Below are 5,909 nucleotides of genomic sequence, written 5' to 3'. Positions count from 1 at the left end.
GCTCCATGAATGTTGTAGCACTCTAAAAATCTTTCAACGTTGGATCTTTGTTTTTTTATGCCAACAAACCAATACGTAAATAATTTACTCAGATTAAGGGAAAGGAAAGAGCATGATAAAATAATTTTTGTAAAATTATTTTATAATATATAAAAAAATTTTATAATATATAAAATTATTTTATAATATATAAAAAAACTGTGAGAACCCAGTGGTTCTCAAAGTGCATCAACATCCGTTAACAATAATAAAAAAATAATAATTATATAAATACTAATAATAATAAATATCTGTTCTACCAATAATTTTTTATTATATTTTCTTTTGTAATGTCTGTATATTATCATTTTGAGAAACTCTGCATACCACCAGTGGCACACGTATGTATCACAGTTTGAGAACCACTGGTGTAGACTGATATTTAGTAAATTAATAATTCCATGATTTTATTTATTAAGTATGCTAGATTTATTTAAAGATAATAGCTGTTCTTAAGAAAAATACAATATCTATTATACCTCTACCAACCATACACAGTAGAACTATTTTTGTGTAATTCAGTACAATTGAAAGGACCTTACTGTGCTTATATTGCTATTTTTAACAAATTTCCAATCCGTTTAAATCTTTCCTACCATTAATTTAAAATAAAATGATTTATTTTGTTTTACAGAATCTATTGTTTTACAGAAATAATCTTTAAAGTCAGTGATGTTTAAAATTACTTTAGCTAAAAAAAAATCTTGCATTTTCTGCGTCTTCACTAACATGTATAATTTCCATTAATCTCTTCTAAATTATTATTTATTTTTCCTAACGTTAAACATATCCTATTACTTTACTATTATTTCACATGTTTATTACTTTTAAGAAAATTTGGACTTCCTTTATTAATATGTATTTTGGGACGACATTGTTTCTGGTAAAATTAAATTAAGTTCTAATTCTAATTTAAGTTCTTAATTCTAATTTTCAACACATCCCGATCTGATAATCCATGGCTGTACAAAGTTACAGAATACTTCAAGTTGGATTTAGATCGTCTGTTGTAAAAAATGTTACTGTACAATTTCCACAGCATTTTATCTCTTAACCTAGGTACTACTGATCCCATTATAATAAAAGCTTCTTCACTTCTGGAAAGCTTGGTTATGAAAATTTATTCATCTATTTGCCCGTATAAAGAGGGTAGAATAGGCCAAATTATTTTAATACTAAAGGGTAATAATTTTAAAATTACTAATGATAGTCAAACAAAAGAAAGTTGTTTTTTTTTTTAAATACTTTTTTAAGACAAGCTACCAGGAATTCTCTGAAGAAACTGTTTATAGTTAGTACTGAAACACTTTTGGAAGAACAAGTTCATTAATATATGAAGGTGAGTTTTTTATTACTTTTGATCATTTTTAAATGTTATCGCATTTTGTATGGCGTACCATGAATCTACTATAATAAAATTCAAAACAAACTTGCTTCAAATTTATCAAACAAATAACTTACTCAAATTCCTCAACTGGATAAAACGCCTTCATTAAAAATTACAATTTCATTTCTTTTCCAAGTTTGCTGATGGAAATAAATTTATATCATGACACTTATATTGTAAAATAGCGATAAAATCAGAAGATATTTAATTGCAACTTTTTTTTTTTGTTTTGTCAGAAGTGGGAAAATATGCCTTAACCAAACACCCAAAAGCTTGTACAGACTGGGTGTGTGGGATTTGCTGCATGCACAGTGGGATCCACTAAATATCCACTCCCTCAAGCCACATGGTGCTGGAATTGCCGTTGAAGGCACAATCTCAGCACCGTGTGTGTCACAGGCACTCCTCCCTTTTATACCATTATTAACTTCTCACACACACACCTTATTTACACCGATACATCATATATAACTACATATATATGTATACATAACACACAGTGATGTTGACTTCAGACGGCTGGGTCGTGTCCCCCAGGAGCCATTGAGATGACAATGTCAACGACGATGACAATGCCAGTACTCACTGAGTACTGGCGCTCCATTGCCACCCTCATCCGACATCTTCACTGCCTTTTTCTTCACGTGATTTTTGCTGTAGTACACATTGAAACCGATCGGCACATATATTTCATCCCTCGCCAGACGAGAACATCATCTGCATGATGATGACTCCCTCTGGCAAGTCCAAATCTTCCCAAGGCCTCTCCTCTGCCACCTGAGGAATCAGGTGGCATTTTAAGGAAAGTAAGTAAATAAATTACTTTCCTTCCCTCCTAAATCACTTTGTATGTCAATATTTATAAACAAACAACTTTATAAGGTATTAAAAGAAGATTATCGATTGAAGTATCTTATTTGATACTCTAATCATCTTCATACTTCTAATATTATGTTGGATTTTATAAATTTAGTTTATCATAATCGTGTAATTTCAAATCGTTATCTGGGCTGCCACAATGGAGGTTTGTTTTGCTCACCTTTGTGAAGAGATTCAAGAGAACTTGTGTCGCAGAGTCATCAGAAACATACACACTCGCCATGAAGAGATTGTTAGGCATAACGGCAGCCACATTGAACATGCCATGCGGTAAAATAACTTTTCACAAACACTGTATTTGGTATGTAAAGTTTTAAGCGCATTAGATTTAAAAATAAATACGTAATCCAAAATTGCAATGTGTCATCTTATTGTGCGCCACTCTACAAAACCAGTAGCTACTTATGGATCTGACACAGAGTGATATTAATATATTAAGAAGATTTAAAACAATATTAAGGTGAATTTTATGATCCCTCTGTAAGAGAACGGGGTATAGAGAATCCGTATCGATAAACAGAGTAATCGAAAGAGAAAATATTTACACGTGTGATGGCTGAGACATGTAACAAGGACGAATGATGGAGCAGCGGCCCAAAAAAGATATTGAGTGTATAAAAATATATATCATAAAAAATTAAGGTAGACCGAGGAGTGTATGATGGATAGATTAGGTGATGATGGTGACAGGATTGGAAGAGAGGGTGAACATAGAGAGAGGTGGAGACTGATTGTTGAGGAGGCCAAGACTCAACCCGGACTGTAGTAACAAGAAGAAAAAGAATAGTAATAATATTTAACGTAGTATAAAAAAACGTAAAAAGTAGTTTATCAGATCACAGATAGAAGAATCTATGATTTGTAGAAATAATATCGATCAAAATCAAGACTATTTTTATTTTTAGTTTAATTAGCGGTAAGTTCTCGTCAGAACTTACCACGTGAGAGATATGAGGGTTAGTATTTCATTTACTAATCCTTTTAAGCCGGTACAAAGATTAGTAAAGTAAATAGACCGTTAATTTAAAGAAAACATATGCATGCTTCGTATTATAATAATCATTTAATTTGGCAGACAAATCAAAAATAGTTCTTTAGCATTAAACGAATAATTTTCGTCAAAGACAATATAAAAGCTTTTCTAAAATGTTTTTATTTAGTCTCCTATTATTATCTGTGATTGGTGACCGTAGAAATGTATCTCGACAGCCGGTCCTTGTTATTTCGGGTATTAAGCTTATCGATATCCTTGCGACTGAGTGACCGATTACGTTGATGCTAAGAAGGTAGGCCAACTTACATCTAGACGCATAAAAGAAGTAGATGACCAATGTTTCCATTTACAGCAGATCTATTTACGGCAATCGTCCGATGGCCGTAACACGCATGGCATTTTTTCTGATGTGAGAATTACGTTGATTGCTAGTCGGATTTTCCCCGATCGACAGTTTCTTTCTGGACATGGTTCATTTAAAGATAACACGGCCAGGTCTTTTCAAGGTAGCATGGTTCTTTACAAGATAGCATGGCACATTCTAGCTTGTGTCCGCAGTATAGAGCCATCGGTGACGTACGCCATGTCTTATACGTCGGCCCCAGATACGAACTGAACATACCGAAGCAGTTAAGAGAGCTTGCGAGGATTCTTAGCTCTGCGAAGAATGGCTGATGCTATTACGGATGTACAGGTAGAATACCGTTCCGGGTGTCTACGGGGTGCTTACTTCGCCAAGACAAGCGTTTTGGCATGAGACTCGGTTAGCTCAGGGTGTTAAGAAGTCTGTTGTGGAGCTGAGATGTAAAAGGGTGTAGGAATTGACCTCGCTCCCAAAAGCGGACCAGAGCAGGGGTATGTTTTCATTAGAAGTTTATTAAATTAGTGAATTGGTTTCGTGATTTTTAAGCGAATTGAATCGTAGGACAAATTTTCGTCGCTGTAATACGTTTTGATGTTATGAGAATAGTACTGCATACTGAAGCTGAATGCATTGCGCCGTACTATTTTGCATTCAGCTGGAATGTAATTTGCAACCGGCCCCGGTTAGCTGAGATATTCACTAACCGAGGAAATAATATACTCTTTATATCAGCAACCACACACAGTGTATTATCGCTTTGTTTATTGTGCATCGAGATGTTTAAAAGCGGCTACACTATTAAATTAATAGACCTCAAGTTGAAAAAATTATGCAAGTAATTAGCACTACTGACTCATTCATTCATGTGATGGCTGTCGGCATTGACCGTCTTGACTCGGGCGGAATTTACCGATGTGAATGTCTTTCGAGACATTTGCATCACTGGCATCTTATCGAATGACTGCGTTCCAATGACTTTGGAATGTAATCAATACGAGAACAAGATGTCCATCGATAACGCCATTCACGGGTAGGAACGAACGGAAGGGGTATTGCGGACATCAGATGTCACAAGGAAAGTATTCTTCTCCCTCGGGGATTAATTGAGACGTCAGTATTGTCAAACAGACCTAACTCACCGGGTTGGTCTAGCGGTGAACGCGTCTTCCCAAATCAGTTGATTTGGAAATAGACAGTCCCAGCGTTAAAGTCGTAGTAAAGGCAATTACTTTTAAACGGATTTGAATACTACACTGTGGATACCGGTGTTCTTTGGTGGTTAGGGTTCAATTAACCACCCATCTCAGGAACAGTCGAACTGAGACTGTACAAGCCTACACTTCATAGACACTCATACATATCATCCTCACTCATCCTCTGAAGTATGATCTAAAAGGTAAATACCGGAAGCTAACAGGAAAAAAAGGAATGTCAAACAAACCTTAAACCTGATTAAAAAACGATCAAAAAGGTGTTAAAATTCTGTGAAAAAAGTTAAAAAGAGTAAAATACATCGATCATATTCATAGGAAATACACTGTGTAATATCACAGAAATCGGTGTAAAAACTAACTCTTAGATTTAAATACTAAAATTTAAACATTGGTCACAGTAAAAAATGAATGGAATAAAAAAAAAGCCGATAAAAATTAAACCAATAAAAACACATTCAACACCAAATATTACACTTGATAAACAGCGCCCTTCAAGATTACTCCAATAAAGATCCAATAATAACAGGAAACCCGATAAATATTAAGCCAATGAAAACACACATTCAATACCGCAGATTATAGCTGATAAACACCGCACTCCAAGATTACTACAATAAAGTTCCAATAATAACAGCAATACGTTGTTGATGCGGTGACCTTTTTGACACCTGAGATTGAAACAATAAGCAGACTGATCTGATCTCCTTTGAATTAAGTGACCGTTTAATGCGCATTATTTGATTCTCGGAAATATTAAACAATATGCATATACCGGTAAAATGTCGAACCGGATAAAATTCTATTCGAGGGGTAGGTCTTATCAAGTAAAATATCTGGATTTTGGGAAAACAATATCATAAATATTAGTTTTTCTGAATATGAAGTAAATCGGACATAGAAGAGTTTTTTATAAAACATCACCACCGCAACAACCTACGAGATCCACGTTTTGTAAAAATTTCTGGTTTCACGTAACTAATATATATTGTAAATATAAACCAAATCGGGCAGAGAACAGTCTTTTATTAAATA

The sequence above is a fragment of the Lycorma delicatula genome, chromosome 7 (assembly GCF_047948215.1).
Source record: "Lycorma delicatula isolate Av1 chromosome 7, ASM4794821v1, whole genome shotgun sequence".
Lineage (NCBI taxonomy): Eukaryota > Metazoa > Arthropoda > Insecta > Hemiptera > Fulgoridae > Lycorma > Lycorma delicatula.
Note: the sequence above shows the minus strand (reverse complement) of the source record.